General features: G+C 39.2%; 1 long non-coding RNA gene across 6 annotated transcripts in view; it reads right to left on the bottom strand.

Moving 5' to 3' along the window:
- Window positions 1-20,437, bottom strand: part of LOC141567618 (uncharacterized) — a 200,489-nt gene that overhangs the window by 42,915 nt on the left and 137,137 nt on the right. The window contains exon 6 of one of the 6 annotated variants that reach the window (XR_012490429.1): window positions 1,088-15,210. The exons of the other annotated variants lie outside the window; for them this stretch is intronic. This is a non-coding gene — a long non-coding RNA (uncharacterized LOC141567618). Of the gene's footprint in view, window positions 1-1,087; window positions 15,211-20,437 lie in introns of those variants that run through there. 6 annotated transcript variants of the gene reach the window in all.

The following is a 20,437-nucleotide window of genomic DNA, read 5'->3' as shown; positions in this document are numbered from 1 at the left end:
CAAGGTGGCCATGCCGAAAGGGGGACCTAAACACTGTTGAAACCTCAGAGCTGAAGCAACTGGGTGAAACCTGTCATTGAAAAGGCGGGCGGTTCCATCCGGCAGAGTAGCACAGCAAAAGCGTACTGGGCCCATAAAAGGGGGCAGTTCCACAGAGCAGCTAAGAACACAGCTTCTAGGAGCCTACTCCATGGATTCAAATCCTGGGTCTACCGTTTTTGAATTGTAGTTTTCTCAACCGTAAATTTTGAGTAGACAGTATCTACCTGTCCCAGGTTGTTGTGAAGATTAACATGAGTTAATACAGGTAAAGCGAATGCCAGGTTATCAATAGCTATTAGTTCAAAGTTAACAAGGTATCAAAATCAAATATAATAACCGAGTGCACATTTTTTTAGTTTACAAAGCAAATTTATGTATAGTTTCCCCTGGACCTCACAAAATTCCATGAGAGATGTTATAATAATGATACCTAACCTTTATACAGCCTTTTAGAGCCTGCAAAATACTTTCCCCTATTTTCTTTGAAGCTCATATTCTCCTCATTTATTCGGTTGTAAGTCAAACTTCAGCAAAGTGACGAGGCAAATTGGAAAAACAAAAACAACGTCAATAAATAAAAAATAATAATTTTAAAAATAAAAATCTCAACTGATGGGTTAAATAGCATTCTAGAAACAGCTGGAGAAATAATGTTTTAGCTACCATATACACACTGGCATCTCCATCTCAGACCTCACTCCAGAATTACAGACCTGAATATCCGTCCACCTGTCTACTACTAACGTCTCTCCCCTGGCATTCTAATAGACATCAAAGGCAACATGTCTAAAGCAGAACTGTTTCCCACCCCCCATAAACAAGCTAATGAGTAAACTGTGATATATTCACACACAACTGGAATATTAGAGCAACACACACGAAGGAACTTTAGCTATGCCCCCTAACAACATGGATGAATTTTACAAACATAATCTGGAGGGAAAACATAAGCTACAAAAAAACCACACACAGTGTGACATCACTTTTACATGTCTCAAATTACCCTTAGCAATGCACATTTATGGGATAAAACGTAGATATTTGGTTTAAAAAAATCAAGAGAATTTTAAACACAAAATTCAGAATCGTGAGGAAGCTGGAGAACGATCGGAACAAAGTACTACAGAGAAATCCAAAAGTATTTGTACTGTTCTAATTCTAAAACTGGGTAGTGGTTCCCTGGAGCACATTTTTTTTTTTATTGTGCTTAGTGCTTACTTATGTGTTGCACATAAGCTGGTGTATATATCAAATAATCAACAAATTAGAAAGACAGAAATACAACCCATAAAAATGAATTGTGTTGAAAGTCAGACTTCAAACCAATAAACTATGCAGTGAAAGAAAAGAAATCCTGCTAAAAATATGAAAAAATTAATGTATACTAACAAACTTGGTTATGAAATAGAATTACTTTAAGAAGAATGAATAAAACGCATGTGATACATGGATCAAACGCCGAGGGAAAAATGACTGGGTTTACAGGTCAGAGCAAATTTATTTGTCAAGAATCATTTTTCTGTTTTGCTAGGCTTTCTTTCTTAAAGACAAAATGGATTGACATCACTTGTTTAGTGTGATTTGCTTGATGGGTGGACAATCCAAGCCCGCCAAGGATGAGAATGTCTCCCTCTCCTGCTGGATCCTGAGCCTCTGGGGGCTACTGTCCATGTTGAAGGCCTGTGAGGTTCAAGTTACCCTTCTTTCCCCCATCAGCCCTGATAGCAGACAGTTGGTTGTAGCCACATGTAAAATATCCTTTCATCTAAGATGTCCTTCTTAAAACGAACAGAGTATCAGAGTCTCTCTTAGAAGGAAGCGAGGAGCTCAAAGCTACACTAGGCATGATACGCCTTGTGTATCTGTTCGAACAGGCATAAAGCAAAAAGAGGCCTGTGCGTTTCTTGTCCTTTTCAAACAAGAGCCTGGATCTATTTGAGTGGCCAGGAAGGAGAAGCTAGTTTGATTTAGATTTGGCATGGGTTTAGGGGAAGGAATGTCTTTGTAGCTGGTCCTAAACATTATGGTAACTTGGACTGAGTTAGTCTCCAGGGGAGAAGTCACCACATGCTGTAACAGAAGCCATTGGGCTTGGCAAGGAAGGGAATGAAAGAATTGCAATTAAAGCCACCCCATTTCTCCATCATGGCGAAGATGTGCTAGCCAGGAACACTTCTGTGACTTCCGCCTGTCTTCCTCCTCCGTGGCTGATCAAATGAAGCACTACCCTTGCTAAGCAGTCTTCACCATATTCTAAAAATTGATAGTCTTCATTTCTAATGCATTCTTAAAGAAGAATGTTTTCTTTCCTCTTACTAAAAAAAAAAAAAAATAAACAATTCAGAATAGAGTCAAAAGGAGGCATTCCTGCAAAAATTCTGAGTTTGAGACAGTTGAGAGGGCACCGTTTTAAAAGGTATTTATTAATTTTACAGCTCCAATAAGACTGTGTCCTGTTTCGATGTGTGCTCCACCCTGCCCCATTTAAATTTTGAAAAATTACATTCTTGCCTATTATCTGTCTTGCTATTTTGACTGGTCATTCCCAAATATAAACTGTCCTACTTTGAAGCCATCCAAAAAGTGAGAGGAGGTGCAGTCTGGTAGAAAGCAGGCTGCTAATGAGTTTTTACGGAGTGAATCTACATTCTTGCATGGCCTGGATTTGGATGTAAATTCTAAGGCTGATTGCACTAAGAATAATGGAGTTTCTAGCTGCCTAGGTTTTTCTTTAGGTGAAAAATTTAGAAAAGGCATAAACCTTGGCTCACAGAAAAAGTTAATGTATTTTTATGAAACATACAAGACTAGAGGTGACTCTTCCAGACCATATCATGTTTCACAGAGAAAAAAAAAATCATATTATTTACTTTGAGTCTTCAGAAAACCTCACATACTTGTATAATTAAAGGCAAGATTATAATAAAGCTAAGTATTGAACACTGCCTAACTCTGAATTTATATTTTTTAGTCAAATTCATCATAATTTACTATTTACAAGAGGAAAAATAAGCTTATATAATGGTGCTGAATATAGTATCTAGTTCCCAGTTAAGAGAAGCAAAGGAAATGAACTTTGAGGAAAAATTTGGACAAAATACAATACATTTTTGGTTCACAAAGTCATTTTTCATGTATTACCATGTATTTCATTAAAAAGAAAGATCATACTTATGAGATAGGTGACAAACTAAGGTGTGTGTGTGTGTGCATGTGGCGAGACTGAGAGAAAGACAGAGGAATCTGGACTAATGGAAGAAACAGAAAACTTTAGCAATGTTTTAAAAATACCTAATTTGATGTTTTCTTAAAAAGTACCAGTATTATGTCTTCGACCAGAGTAGAGTACAAGCTATAAAAGATCAGTCCCGAATGCTCATGAGTGGGATGCACATAGTATCGTCTAGATTTCTTTTGGGAAGGAGATTTATTTACAGAGCCATGTACTACCTGACTGAAGCCTAGGCTGATGTGTTCATCCTAAAGCACGACAAGTAGAGAAAATATCCTTGGAAAGGTGCCTGGGAGCTAAATCCACACATGTCCATAATATACTCTCAAGTCGGTGCTTGCTCTCTTCCTGACCCCACAGCTAGTTGGTAGTGATCACAGAAAACAGAGTGAGTCTGTCAGTCACTCAACATATATGCGTTAAGCACCTACTAGGTGCCAGGTACTGCATTTGGTAGATGACGAAATCTGGTGGTGAACCCAGTAGAAAAAAATCCTGTCCTCACGGAGAGTATAGTCTCACAGGGAAAAGTGGTGCCTCAGGGAGGCACCAGCACAGACACAACAGAATGACTGACAGCACGGGCTGGTGTCATCAAGATGAGGTTTGAATCCTACCCTGCTACTTACCTTGGAAACATTATTTAACTCTCTGATCATTGCTTCCTTTATATGTAAGATGAGATGATAATGTTGAGAAGATTTCATGAGACTGTCTGTAAAGCACATAAAAACGTTCCTGGCACACAAAAGGCCCAGTCCATGGCAGGCATGCCGGTTACTCCCTCAGAGAACCAAGGGACATACGCAAAGACATTTGGTATCTTCTCCCCCCAGTAAACACCCCAAATTGTTGGACAAGAAACTAACTAATCCCCATCACCACTTTATCGCATTTTTATATGATTTTTGGCAAATAAGAAAGCCACCAATGTTACTGGGCTAAATAGGAAAAGTCTCACAGCCAGCCTCTCTAACTCACCCACTCTAGTGACCATTTTATTATCTTGTGAACTGCTTTACTTCTACAGTAATAACTTCTTCTTCTTTTCTCTCTCTCTCTCTCTCTCTCTCTCTCTCTCTCTCTCTCTAACTTCCTAGCCTTCAGCTCCCTTTACCAATTACTTAGAATTCTAGTTACTTAGGATAACCAAACCTAATAATCCTAACCCCCAAATCTGATCCTTCTATGTGTCCCCCACTTAAGTACCAGTAACAACTCAGTTGTCTCAGGAAGAAACTTCCATATTAACTTTTATTCCTCTCTCATATCCAACAAATCCCCAAATTTCAACACATCTACCATCCTTAAATAGCAACCAGAGCCTCTGTTTATTCAAATCACCATCATCTCTCACCCAGATCCCTCTCTTCAATGATCTCCTAACAAGTTTTCCTGCTTCTAGTACCGGCTTCCCTAAAAATCTGTTCTCCAGAAGACAAAATGGTTTTTCTAAAAACAAGTCTCATCATGTCACCCCAGTGGTTAGACTCCACCAATATTTCCTATGTCCTTAAGAAAATAACCAGATTCCCTGACACAGCGTCTGAGGCCTTTCCTGATCTAGCGGCTTCCTACCTCTCTAGCCTTATCTCCTTGCAATGGTTCCCTCCATTCCAGCCACACATCATTTCTAGTTCTTCAGATCTGCCATGTTTCTCTCTTGCCTCTGGGTCTTAGTACCTTCTTTTTTCCCCCTGCCTAGAATATGCTTTTTTTCACTTCTTATCTTGGTAATCATCATTTGACTGTCATGTTAAGTTCCATAGCTTCCTTCAGAGATGTTCTCTGTCCCCAGACTTGGTTAGGTCCCCTAGTTAGGTGTCCTGATAGCAGTTCTACACTTTACCCTGCATCACACTCAACCCATAGGACGGAGTCTCCCTCACTGGCTGTAGCTCTGTGAAGCACGACTATGGCTCTCTCATTCACCACTGTATTCCCACGGCCACGCAGCGCTGGTCCGTAAGGACACTCAACAAGTATTAGCTGAATAAATGAACAAGCGCCTGTTTCTAGTCCTCCTAAGTTACTTGTCTTGAGAGTCAGTTCCACGTCTCCAGGCCACGTGGACAGCTTCCAGCACCTAAACTGAACATGTACAAAATGGATAGAGATCATCTCTTCTCTTCTAAACCTAGCACAGTAGAAAGGAAACGGGCATAGAGATCAGAGATGCCTGTACAACCCTGTGCTATATCCTATTAGCTGTACAACGTTAGACAAATCTTTCTCTGAGCCTTACTTTTCTCCCTCCTGAAATATAAGGACAAAAGTACCAACGTTACAGGAGTAGGACAAGACTGAATGAGATAATGTATGTGAAACACGTGGCAAATGGCACAGAAATAAAAAAATGGCACCTGGGTTCAAAAAATCAAAATGGAGTTATTTTTGCTTCCATCTTCCTCCTCTCCAGCCTGCCCCATTATCCAGGCAGCCCCTAAATCCCACCTCTTACCTAGTTTTCCAACTGTCTCCCCTCATTGAGGCCTTCTTCACCTCCTCCCTCTAATGGGCTTCCCCAGCTCTGGGTTTCTCACTGTCCAAGCCACCCCACACATTGCTACCAGACGAGGCTTCTTACAGGAGAGATCCAATTGTCACTCTCCCGATCAAAATTCTTCAACTGCTCCCAGTGACTCAGGATAAAGTTTCAGCGTTTAGTCATACGACATTCACAGCCCTCCCGGATCTGGCCTCAACAGACCTTTGCCACCTTATCTTGTCATTAGTCACTTTTACACACACTGTTGCCCAGCAACAACAAATCGGTTACTGCCCACTTTGATAGGAAATACACTGGTATTTCCTATCCCTACCTATGCCTTTGCTCATGATTCTTTGGACTTGGACACTCTCCTTGCAAGTCTTCACATCCAACACTGCCTTCTTTTCAATGTCTAGCTCAAACGCTCCTCAGATGAAATATCTCTTGACAGCCCTAGACACAAAATCTTTTCTACAAACGTGTGGTGTACTTATTTCTCTCTCTATGTTAATATACTTTTCTCTTTCTATGCTTATCCTGAGTTTATCTGTGCACAGAACCTTCGCTCCAAGATCTTCAAGGGTGGCACCACGTCCAGGCTCACGCTCTATCATGCTCAGGAAAAGCACCCAGGAAATGGTGCTGACTGTACAGAACTACAGGGTCCCAGTGAGGACCCCAGCACCCGGGGTCTGCAGTCAATCAGCTTGGCTTGTGATCCGCTCCTAAAACAGTGCCTGGCATACAGCGACACTCTACAAATCACTGTTAAATGAACTAACTCATCCACAAGGGAGCTCCAGTATTGGCTATGGGACAGAAATTCTGTCCCCGCAAAATAAAACACGAAAGAGGATGGGAAGAAGGCTTTTCTTGCCCACAATATACTTACAGATGTAGGCCAGCTTCAAGTTTTCACTGTCTCCTACAAACTGTATAGCTATTCTCAGCAATAAACACGGGGTGCAATGCTTTGGAATATTTAATATGCCACAAGTACTCAATTTTAAGATGAAAATGAGAGTCACTCTTTCAGAGAGTCTCCTTTGGAGAATATAGTTATTCTAACAATGGGCAAAACCTTTTTTAAACCTCACCTTTTATATACCACAATTTCTTTGGGTTAAAAAAAAAGATGTCTATTAGAATGAATGCCTTTTTTCATAAGGTTTTCAACTGGCTAAGAATTTAAACATTTCAGAAATAAATTCCAATCTTCTCATTCTTAAAATAGAAGTGATTTTTTCAGGGCTTTCATTTCCAAAATCCTATTATGTAAGCCCCTTTATAAATCATGTATGAAACAGTTCTTATTTTTCCATCAAATTTTATTTTAATTCCCCTGTGGGCTCTAGCAACACCACATGTACCTCTCTTATAGTACTTGTCAGTGTGTAGTGCTACCTCTTTATATGTCATTTATCCCACTAAGCTGTGTCTTCCTAAAGGGCCAGGTCTATGACTTGCTCATTTTTGGATCTGCAGTACTTACTACCAGAATGTACTCAGTTCTTCCCAACTAACACAGTACTGCAAGGAGGTAACATTCATTTGCATGTCTATGTGTGTTTTGCTATGTGAGTTAAAATATTAATCACATTATGTCAGAGTCACACTTCACAGATGTGCTTCCTTTAATTCATTTATTGAGTCCCCCTGAAATAAACACTGATGGGTAAAACTGAGTTAGTTTAAATCACACCTTAAAAAGGTTAGTTATCGAAGCACCTAGTTGAACGCTTAAAATTATTGCATGAAAAAGCCCCAAAGACCTGCCTGTCAATTAATGGCTGAATTAATTCAACAACATCAATGTGCACCCTTCAGTGGTTAGGAAGTGATCAACTTTTTGGGTATCAGACAGTTATACAAACTGACATCAATGTTTCCAGAACCTACACACTGCTCTCCCCAGACTCAACAACTAAAGCACATCTACGTTTCCAAGAAAGCTCATCACAAGTTAATGACAAGTTTGGGGAAAAAAAAAAAAAAAAAAGAAAAAAAAACACCAAAAACTTCTGAATAAAATTAAAGACATGACACTCACATTTGGGCTTTCCAAACATACTGTATGGGTTTAAGAAACACCACTTTTCCATGTCACAAGAGTTCTAAAACCCAGCATATTCTGGGAAGTCCATATTGACTGCCTGAGGGTGCTAAAGAGTGTTTAAGGACTGAATCTTTTTAGGTGATTGTTGACACTCTGCTTAAGAATATAAAAAGTGAAAACAGAACAAGCAAAGATTTTAGAATTTTCCAGTTACAGTACAGTTTTTATCAAAAACAGAAAATGTTATTTCATATTCTCTTAAATACGCGTACATCTAAAACCAGCATGCATTTCTTCCATTTAAAGAGGTGGAAACTGAGGCAAGCAAGCTCAATCATTTTGTTATTCTACATTTCAAAAGCAATTAAGCCATGAGCCCAAACTAAATTCTCCCACAACCTATTCTCATGAGAAAGAGGCCCAAAGGCGATTATTGCTTAACTGAAGGATAAACAATGTGAATTATTTTAATAATTGGTCCAAGAAGCTGCCGCAACCAACTCGGACATCTGTTAACAACCTTGTCCCACAATTTCCCTTGAGATGACATGTGTATATCATAATTAACAGGTAGCCTTGATTCTGATAGAATAATATTGCTGTACATCCCTATTGGACAGCTATATGCTGCCATCTTCTGATTATGCCCAGTGGAGTGTAAACCTTTTTCCATGAAAAAGCAAAAGCAGTAAACGTAAAACTCCCCACTTTTCCTGCCAGTAACGCCCTCAGTAACAAAAGGGGGCAAAGACACCAACACAGAGATTACAGTACTCTCAGACATAATCCACGCAGAATTCTAAATGGATCAATGTGTGTCATAAACTTTTTTTTTTTTTTGCAAGTGCCTTGCGTGTTTGTGTTACTATTCATTCTGAGATAGACGGATCACCAATGACCTTCTGGGTCACTGACTATGGAGAAAGCTGACTATAAAAAAGAGTGGGAGAAAAATAAAGGGGGGGGGGTGCTTCCTTCCACCCTAGGCCTCCTACTGCCTTGAATAAAAGGAGACAGATGGCAGCCACCTTCCCCTTTAATTAGGAGGGGCAGCTCAGAAGGGGACAGCCCTGTCACTTGGCACCATCCTTAAACCGTTTCTTGATAATGCACTGCTCATTCACCCTTCTTTCAATCTGCTTTCAATCTTTAATTTATAAACTGAATCTCTGTAAGTTTAACGGGGAAACACTAGAGCTTTGAGCACAACGCTATATACATAAAAGATGTTTGCTGAATTAATTCTCAGACATTCATTCATATTGGGAGCCTAAGGTGTTTCAAGTGAAGCACCCACACCTCGAGTCCTGTCACCAGCACTTTGAGATAAAATGCGAATTCTCACAGCGCAGAGACCCTAACTTACGTTCACACAGCATTCAGTGTTAGAGTCACACTGCCTCCTTCGACCTTCAGAGTGTTACTGTTTCAGTTGAGAAAAATCAAGAAAATTCTACAGTAAGAACAGGCCATTTTTTGAGGAAGGATAATTTAATTACAAATCCACCATTCTATTTGTTTTGCATTTTCAAAGCCACAGAACTTTGTATTAAAAATGTATCAAGCCCTGCGGCATCTCTGGAGGCATGGTCCATGTAGAAAACAAACACAAATGGAAGGCAGGGGCCAAGTGTCAGAATCAGGCTGGTGTCATAGACTCTGCTGTGTAGGCGAGCAAGCCTTGGAATTATTCCCTAGGAGCTATGAAACACATTTTCTATAACTCTACAAGGCATGAAACTTTCTAACATGGAGGAAAAGTTCAGTTTCTGTTGACAAGGTTACGCTCTTTCTACATTTTATCTCATTTTTTCTATGAAGTCTAGTTTTTCTCAACATCATTAAAAATTGCATTCCTCAGCTCCTTTCCATTCCCTGACAGGTTTTTAAATTACAGCTTCTTGTCTAGGAGCCATTCCCACCTGGCTTTTGCAGTGCCCACATGGGGACGCTGTCTTTACGTTCCTCTTGTACACACACCCCTACAGCTTCCCAGTGGGAGTAAAGGGCAGTGAGCTGGGGCTGTTTTGCTAGATGTGCTCCTGGCCACACCATGTAAAAAGCCTGGTCTATGTCATTGTCATCTCATTAATGGCAAAGTTCTTAGACCATTAAAGAAATAAAAGAACTTCTGTTTTCTCACTGATCATACACACATTTCGGTCTCTTACTATCTCTAACAAACAAGCCAGCATGCTAGATACAGGAAGAGGGAGAGAGAAAAGATCAAAGAAGCAATTAGCTATTTAACACACTTCATATCCTACTTCCCAATGAAGGAGAAAACACTTGGCACTTATCAGATACCGGGTGTCTAATAATGTTAGCAAGAAAAAACATGTAGGAGAGCGTGACTAAGAAAGAAACAAACAAAACTTACTTTGTTTTCCAGCACAGTAAGCAGGTCGGGAATGAGATGGAATTCCTTCCCCCAAGGCCCTGCTTTCACTTTAAAAGCAGTTTTTATGCTTAAATCCAGGTCCACCGTGGAACTCCAAAATCGCTTGCGCTTAACAGGATATCCCAAGTTCACAGGGCATCTCAGAAGCTCCAAGGACCAGGGATCCTCAGGGCAGATGGAGGCGACCTCTGCGCGCCACGTGGCACTACTTGCTGCTGTTACCACACACGCCCGGGCCACCCTCTTGTTACCTCAGGAACCGGGCCACCAGCAGATAACTACTCAGATGAGTGCCCAGAGACTCGAGCGTCTGGCATTCTCAGGTTCAAGGTTGGAAAATGCATTAGGACGAGAACCACGCCGTCAGCAGTATCCTGCACCATTAACTCTCTCATACTTAAAACACCTCCTTCAGTAAGAGCAAAAGGTACCAAATTAGAAGGAGTCTTTTATACTTGTAATTGTGGACTGGCATTTGCCAGTACTGGGTCCTAGCTTGCTCTCCAAAACTGCATTTAAGAATCCTAGATCAGAAGTACTTTCATCCCTGTGTGAAAACTCCAGAGTTTTTGAGAAAATCAATAACAAAAAAAACCATGGAAAAAGTGTAAAATACTACTTGAAAAGGCAACACTTACTAAATCTCATCTGGTTAAATTCAAAAAGTTAAAAACAAAAACAACAAAAAAAACCCAACCATATAAATTTGATGTTTGTTTTGAAAAATTACTTCATCCATGTACTGTCCAGCTCATAAAAACAAACCTTCTTCCAGCAAAATGGGACACTTTGACCTTGTTTACTGCAGTGTTTTGAAACCGCTGTCTCGTAACTCCTGACATCACTGGCCGTGTATTAGCACCTTTACTGCTGTTGGCTGCACACACTGCTACCCCGACGGTCTTGAATCGCCCCCGGATGAACAAATACTCCACAGAACAGTAAGGATACAGGCGTGAGCATGAAACCCACAGAACTCACATGATACCTTTTCTACGTGTCACAGCTCTCTGATCACTTTTACAAGAAAACAAAAGCATCAAACATGTGATACTTTTTAAAGTCTCGGCATCCAGATCTAGTACAGACCATTCTTTCTTCTGACCCCTCTCCCTGCCCAAGAGAAAGCTTCTTCTCTCGCCGATCGCCATATTGGCAAGAATTTCTATCCCACAGATTTACTAATAGGAGACCCTGACCTACACTCTTCCAATAAAAAATTCCCACAAACTTTCCTAGAGGATAATTTAGTATATGTTTGAGCTTCAACAAGTATTGAATTTTTAATTTTGACAAACTCAGATTTATCCCTTTTTTTTTTAAATTATAAATCTTTTGTAGAACATGCTTTTGGTGTTGAAGATGAGTGTTGCAGTTTTAAAGAAATAATTTTTCTCCTGTAAGTCTGGCAGATTTCCCTTCTGTGTCCCTCAATTCCTATTCCAGATATACTCGAATAAAAGCAAAAGATGATTATAATACCTAGCAGTTAAGTCAACATTAACTTTTGGGGACTATCTCCCATAACCTACATCTTTAAATAAAACTATTTTCCCACCCTATCATGGTAGTGCAATTTTACACAGAAGTAACTAAAAATCCAAGTTTTACCTATCTGAAATCAATGGATAACATTCCTCTTCCTTTCCTGAAACAACTTACAAAACATCAAGTCCTTTAACAGTCACCAAGAAATAAAGAACATGAACTACATATTTGAGCAATTATGGCCCTTGTTTGTCAGAGAAGAGTAAAAAGAGAGACATCCAGAGTTAATAAAATTAATTAACTCTAGCTAAAGAACTACTAAAAAGACCTCCAAATATGCTGTTACTATGACAACTTCAAAATTGCTTTGAGAAAATGTGAGGGATTTTAAGATCCATGATAAAACAAGTGTCATCCAGCCTGCTAGAAATTACTTTCATTTATATCAGGCAGCAGAAAGGCTAAATGGCCATTTACAATTCTGAAATATCAAATCATTACCTTTTGAGAGATGCTGTACTCTTCATTCGGATCATGAAAAGAGTAACAAAGTAAATGAACAGCTCTCTCGGTAATAATCGGAACCATTTTGATTTCAGTCCTGCAACCATTCCACTCCCACAGTCTATCTAGTTGGTACATTATTTTTATAATGAAAGCAAAGTCTGATTCAATCTGAAAGGGAAGGGACAAAAAAATCCCCAACAGGCTCACTTTTCTAAATACAAACAGGCAAGCACACAGTCCGAATTTTTAGGTGTCAATAATGAAACAGAAAAAGAAAACAGCCTTTTCCCTTTAAAATTCCTGTTGTTAGGTATTTAGACTGATTTGCATTTTACATAATCTTGATGCCTCAACCAGGAAGTAAAAATTTTAAGTGCGTGTATTATGGACGGGAGGAATCACGTGACCCACAGCAAAGAAAATTATGCAGCAGACTAGCACACTAAGAAAAATAAACTTAACAGGGGGTTAGAAACACTGTCTTTGGGATTCATTGAGCCATGAATATGTTATGGCTTTTGAGAAATAATCTGTTTGGAAGCTCTGAAAATAAGCCCTCAGGAAGTTTTAAAAAATATGACGGGATCAAAGCAATGCATAGTGAGAAAGTTTAATTAATAAAGGAACTGTTTCTCTGAAGATCAGATCCATTCAAAGTTTATTTTAAAGGTCATTTTTCAGTGTGATTTGAAGATCAGGCAATACACAATTGTAATCAAACAAAACACTGGTTGCAGCTCTGTACAGATATTTAGGCTTTATTTAATACGTAGTGTGCTGTGTGTTCCTGTAGCAAACAAGAAAGCTGTTTCAATTTATTCAGACTCCACAAAGTTCTACAGATTTCAAGTGGTCATTGTATTTTATTACAACAAATACATTCTCAAGAGGGAAATGTCAGTGCCATAAAAATGTCTCATCTGTGGCACGGGAGCTTGCACTAGGGTTATCATTAAATAGTATCTAAATTATCCTTTTGTGTTATATAAATTATGTCACAGGTATCAGACCATGTTCACTGAATCAAAATCAAAAAGTGGGAGATGAATGTTACAACACTTTAATAAGTGTAACGGATTGACTGATAGGTGACTTTACTATATAAACATTACTTGAGACATTCTCTGTGCTACTTTTCTAAAATAGATAGTAAGATAAATATATCTGAAATTGAAAAGGTTTGGCCTGTGGCTGTTTTGTTTCTCAATACAACTTTTGTTGTTAATATTGAATACATAATAACTGACTAATACTGATAAGAAGCAACATGCTTGAGGGCAGGTATGTATATCTCAAAGCTATTACTTTTATCACGTCAATGCTTCCCAGTTTTCAAAATGCTTTTCCTATTTTTATTGCAGCCTTTTAAAAAGTGTATGCCACAGCTACGGGCAAGTGGGAGGACAGAGCTGGTGACAGCAACCCGTCCTGGCTATTTGATTACTAGCTCATCTTTCTTTAATTCTGAAACCCAAGAGGTCACTGGGCAAAAGAAATCATGAGGAAAGACAGAAGTCTCTCAGAAGGGAAGCTTGAGGTTGAGTAAGAACAGTTAGGAAAAGTTAGAAGCACACATTCTTCAAGGCAGAGTATTAAATGGCATTGCAATCATCTTACTGAAGTTGGTACCATACTGGTCGAGTAAATCAGGGAAAGATGAACTACTTATCAAGAAGTATCCCCCAAGAGATTCCTAGCATAACCTTGTTCTGCCACTTGCCTGGGCCATAATTTATGGAGACTAAATCTCGGAGACTATACAGCTCAACTCCCTGATTCTACATAAATCAGTAAATTAGAGCAGTCAAGAGACTTTTCTGTGTTACATGGACAGGTGACTGACAGCTGACACTTGACCCGAGATTTCTGACTTTCCTACGCTAGCGCTCTTTTTCACTACATGCTGCCTTATATCGATAACCGGAGGTTCAAGTAAGTCTACAAGCCGAGCCCTGGTTGCTTCTCTTAGTCGTGGATAATTGAAACAGGGTCAAGACTTACAGAGGCCCACTCTGGACCACCTCGTCCCTAACTCCCAGGCCCCGTGACTCATTACTGCCGCTCTCTCTGTCCCCCACCCACCTGTGCTAAGCGTCAAACTTCCCGAGCTGAGAAGGGACAGGGCAATTTCTGGGCTGAGGGACAATGCCCCTGAGATGGTACCTGTCCCCCTTCCTGGCTCCTCCCTTCCAGAGGGGTATCACAGCCTCCTCCTCGCTTTTTACTGTGGGAAAATCAAGGCACTCAAATAAGGAAATGCCCTTGTTTTGGCTCACATCACACCTTTACTGGGATTCTGAACAAAATGCGAAGCAGATAATATTCCAGAATAAATAAAATTAGCTCCTACTTTATAATCGCCACTGAAATCAATTCTGTGGAGATCAAGCTCACAGATGTTGTTTAAGCAAATGAACACCCTATAAATATTTCTCGGTCATACAAAATAATTAAAACATTTATAAAGCCCTTTTAAACAAGCGAATGCTTGTACTTCATTATTAAATGCAAGAAAAAAGTGCAGGGCAGTATGATCTTAAATATGCAAAGATGCACATTAAAAAGGCCAGGAGGCCGTGCATCAAGATGTTGACCGTGGTTGCCTTTAGGTAGTGGTATGGTGTGTAATATTTTTGCTATCCCTTCCAGTTTTCTATGATTGTCACATGAGAAGAAAATAAATAAATATCAGTATCACAATTATAGGACTCATACATCAAGAAGATGGTACTATATCAATAGTTAAATTTCAAAATACAAAATGTCAACAGTCACAAAAATCTTCCCTATTATAAAGGGAATTTTTTTTTTAAATTTAGGAATCATTGGCACGGCTTCAGAAACCAGGAGGCTTTGGTGGGTGTGTAGGAGGTGGGAACAAGTCCTATTTCTTAGCTGTCAAACTGTTTTCTCCATGGAGCAGCGCTGCGAGGGCCATATTGAAGCATGAAGATCTCAACAGCAGGACGTTAGGAGAACAATGGCAAAGAAGGCTGATGGGGGAGGGGTAGTCAGTGGCCAGAAGAGGAAGGCAGGCGTCCATGCAACAGAAGCATCAAGAGAGAAGGTACAAGACATCATTAGATCTAAAATAATTGAAAGCGAGGTCTCAAAGAGATATACGTAGACCTATGTTCATAGCCGTATTAGTCACAATAGCCAAAAGGTTGAAGCCACCACCAATGGACATGGTATGTAAATCCAAGGGAATGTTATTCAGCCTTAAAAAGGAAAGAAATTCGGACACATGCTATATAACATGGATGAACCACGAGCACATTATGCGAGGTGGAATAAGCCAGGCAGAGAAAGACAAACACTGTATTGAGTCCACTTACATGAGGCCCCTAGAATAGTCAAATTCATAGAGACAGAAAGTAAAATTGTGCTTGCCAAAGGTCTGGGGGGGAGGGGGCACGGGGATTTAGTGTTTAATGGGTCTGGTGTTTCAGTTTGGGAGATGAAAGAGTTCTGGAGAAGGATGATGATGACCTGTCCACTTAAAAATGGTTAAGATCGTAAATTTTATGCTGTATGTATTTTACAGTAAAAAATTACGTACATAGGCTAAATATACTGGAAGGAAGGAAGGGAGTTAGAAGTCTTGAAGAAGGCTTCTGATTTGGCATGAAAGAAAGTTTAAAGGACGTCGAGGGTGCGGGCATCAAAATAAAATAGAACCTTATTTCTGATACTCGATGCTTTAAATACTATTATAGAACAATATTGAAATAGTAAATATTCTATAGAATTATAGAATAATATTATTTCAGATCACAAACAGAGATGATCAAAAATAAGAAGAAGAAGGGTCATTATGTTTAATCGGAAGAAAACATCAGACCTCTTTGTGGTTTTCTGAGACCTTCTTATTACAGCCAGCCTGGAAAATTCCCCGTAACTAGGAAAGAACCTACAAGTCCAAGCAACATGAGGACATTTTTCTCATCAGCTAATAGGGAGGGACACCCTGAGTGTCCTAAAAACGTAACCTCTCCTTACTGCACACCGTAACCACAGAACGGAACAATGTGGGGTGTGGAGAAAGGCCCTTGGATGGAGCTGTTCCAGGGAGACAGACTGCCCAGGCTCACCCAGTAATGCTGGATTTAAAGACAAACCCCTGGAACACAGTTATGGTTTGTTATGTTTTCTTTTTTAAATGGGCAGATTTTTCAAGGTAAGAAACACAGCAACCTAGGAATGTTCTTTCTACAAGTCATCTGGTTAATTCTGTTCATAACAGTTGAGTACGTCTGTAATACGTACTATCCGCTATATACCAGGCACTAGGCTGGGTGTGGGATGGTGAACAGGATGTAAGCATCCTTCCCTCATCCAATGTGCAATTGTGATTTAAAGGAGGCCCAGGGTGCTACTGGTGCACAATAAGAGGGGGCTCTAATGTGATCTAGACAGGTTGAGGATGGCAACCTGAAAGAACTGACGTTTTTAATAATAGTAGTTGTTGTTAATCATTGCAGCAAGCTTGATGGGGCTACTACTATGGGCCAGCCAGAGTTTTAAGCACTTCTCACGCACAACATTTTATGTTCACTGCAATCTTATAAAGTAGGATTTTAAAGACGAGGAAAGTGAGGCACGGAGAGGTCCCACTGCTCTTCCACAGTGGAGTCGGAACAGGCAGCCTCCTTGTCCAGAATCTGCTTCGAGGGAACCCACACTAAGACAAGACAGGGATGAAATTTAAGGATCAGAACATTCAGGAAAAAGACCAGCGGCTCCGAATAAAAAAAGGGGTGGGGGGGGTGGCGTCATAGGAATGGCGGCAGCGGGGCGCACTTTTTGAGTTCTCCGGATCTTATCAGAAACGGGACGTTTATAACCCATCAAAGGACTCTCTGCTCATCACGCAGAACAGCTAAGAATTACTTGCAGGTGGGGAAAATTGGGCGAGCAGGGGAAGAGGGAAGGCAGTGGAGTGGAGACGCGGCCATACCTCAGATCAAAAGACACACACAGGCTGAAAGTGAAGGGTTGGAGTAAGATATTTCATGCAAATGGAAATGAGAAAAAAGCTGGAGTTGCAATACTTATTTCTGACAAAATAGACTTTAAAATGAAGAAAATATTAAAAGACAAAGACGGGCACTATATAATAATAAAAGGATTGATCTGACAAGAGGACATAACCCTAGTAAACATCTATGCACCCAACATAGGAGCACCTAAATATATAAAACAGATATTGACTGACATAAAGACAGAGATCAACAGTAACACTATCATAGTAGGGGACTTCAACATACCTCTGACAACAAGGGACGGGTCTTCCAGACAGAAAATCAATACGGAAACAACAGCCTTAAATGATACATTGGACCACTTGGATTTAATCAATATTTTCAGAGCATTTCACCACAATGCTGCAGAATACACGTTCTTCTCAAGTGCACATGGAACATTTTCCAAGATAGACCATATGTTAGGTCACAAAACAAGTCTTGATATATTTAAGAAAATTGAAATCATTTGTCTTCTCTGACCACAGTGCTATGAAATGAGAAATGAACTACAGGAAAAAAACTGGAAGACACACAAATTCATGGAGGCTGAATAACATGTTACTAAATAATGAATGGGTCAAGCAGGAGATCAAGGAAGAAATCAAAAGATATCTCGAGACAAACAAAAATGAAAACACGACGACCCAAAATCTATGGGATGCCGCGAAAGCAGTCCTAAGAGGGAAATTCATAGCATTGCAGGCCTATCTAAAGAAACAAGAAACATCACTAATCAACAGTTTATCTTCACACTTAAGGGATCTGGAAAAAGAACAACAAAATAAGCCCAAAGAGAGTACAAGGAAGGAGATAATAAAGATCAGAACGGAAATAAATGAAATAGAAACCAGAAAAACAACACAAAAGATCAATAAATCCAAGAGTTGGTTCTTAGAGAAGATAAACAAAATTGACAAACCTTTAGCCAGACTCATTAAAAAAAGGAGAGCACCTAGATTAATAAAACCAGAAATGAAAGAGGAGAAATGACAACAGACACCGAAGAAATACAAAAAATTTTAAGAAATTACTATGAGCAACTATATGCCAACAAATTTGACAATCTGGAAGAAATGGACAATTTTCTAGAGGCGTACAACCTTCCAAGGCTAACTCGAGAAGAAACAGAAAACCTGAATAGACTGATTACCACTAGGGAAATTGAATCAGTAATCAACAATCTCTCAACAAACAAAAGCCCTGGACCAGATGGCTTTACAGGTGAATTTTACAAAACGTTCAAAAAAGAATTATCACCTATTCTCCTCAAGCTCTTCCAAAAAATCCAGAGGGAGGGAAGAGTCCCAAACACTTTTTACGAAGCCACTATCACCCTGATCCCAAAATCAGACAGAGACACCACAAAAAAAGAAAACTACAGACCGATATCACTAATGAACATAGATGCAAAAATCCTCAACAAAATATTAGCGAACAGAATTCAGCAATACATTAAAAAGATCATACACCATGATCAAGTGGGATTCATCCCTGGTATGCAAGGGTGGTTCAACATCTGCAAATCAATTAATGTGATACACCACATTAATAAAATGAAAAATAAAAATCACATGATCATATCAATAGACGCAGAAAAAGCATTTGATAAAACCCAGCAGCCGTTTATGATAAAAACCCTTAAGAAAGTGGGAATAGAGGGATCATATCTCAACATAATAAAGGCCATATATGATAAACCCACAGCTAACATCATACTCAATGGGGAAAAGCTAAAACCATTCCCCTTAAGATCAGGAACAAGGCAAGGTTGCCCACTTTCTCCACTTCTATTCAACATAGTGCTGGAAGTTCTAGCCACAGCAATCAGACAAGAAAAAAAAAAAATAAAAGGCATCCAAATCGGTAAGGAGGAAGTAAAATTGTCATTATATGCAGATGTTATGATCCTATAGGTAGAGAACCCTAAAGACTCCACCAAGAAACTATTAGAGCGGATAGATGAATTTAGTAAAGTAGCAGGATACAAAATTAATATTCAGAAATCAGTTGCATTTTTATATACCAATAATAAAACTTCAGAAGGAGAAATTTAAAAAGCAATCCCATTTACAATTGCTCCAAAGACTATAAAATACCTGGGAATAAATTTAACCAAAGAAGTAAAAGATCTGAACTCAGAAAATTATAAGACACTGAAGAAAGAAATGAAAGAAGATACAAATAGATGGAAACACATACCATGTTCATGGATAGGAAGAATTAATATAGTTAAAATGTCCATACTGCCTAAGGCAATATACATATTCAACGCAATTCCTATCAAACTACCAACGACATTTTTCACAGAAATAGAACATATAATCCTAAAATTTATATGGGACCATAAAAGACCCCGGATAGCCTCAGCAATCTTGAGAAATAAGAACAAAGTGGGAGGTATAACAATACCTGACATCAAATTATACTACAAGGCTACAGTAATCAAAACAGCATGGTACTGGCATAAAAACAGACACATAGATCAATGGAACAGAATAGAGAGTCCAGAAATAAATCCATGCCTATATGGCCATTTAATCTATGACAATGGAAGCAAGAATGTACGGTGGGGTAAAGACAGTCTATTCAATAAATGGTGCTGGGAAACCTGGACAGACACATGCAAAAAAATGAAGCTGGACCACCTCCTTACACCATATACAAAAATAAATTCAAAATGGCTTAAAGACTTAAATGTAAGATCTGAAACCATAAAATTCCTAGAAGAAAATATAGGAAGAAACTTCACAGACATTACCCAGAGTAAGATTTTTACTGATATATCCCCTCGCGCAAGGGAAGTAAGAGAAAAAATAAACATGTGGGATTACATCAAACTAAAAAGTTTTTCACAGCAAAGGAAACCATCAATAAAACAAAAATGGACCCTACTGAATGGGAAAAGATATTTTCCAATGCTATATCTGATAAGGGGTTAATATCACAAATTTATAAAAAACTCACTCAACTCAACTCCAAAAAAACAAACAACCCAATTAAAAAATGGGCAGAGGACATGAAGAGACATTTTTCTAAAAAGGACATACAGATGGCAAACAGACATATGAAGAGATGTTCAACCTCACTAACCATCAGAGAAATGCAAATAAAAACCACAATGAGCTATCACGTCACCCCAGTCAAAATGGCTATCATCAATAAATCAACAAACAACAAGTGCTGGCAAGGGTGT

This window comes from Rhinolophus sinicus, linkage group LG11 (assembly GCF_036562045.2).
Source record: "Rhinolophus sinicus isolate RSC01 linkage group LG11, ASM3656204v1, whole genome shotgun sequence".
Lineage (NCBI taxonomy): Eukaryota > Metazoa > Chordata > Mammalia > Chiroptera > Rhinolophidae > Rhinolophus > Rhinolophus sinicus.
The sequence above is the reverse complement of the archived record's forward strand: the minus strand, read 5'-3'. Positions and strand labels throughout refer to the sequence as shown.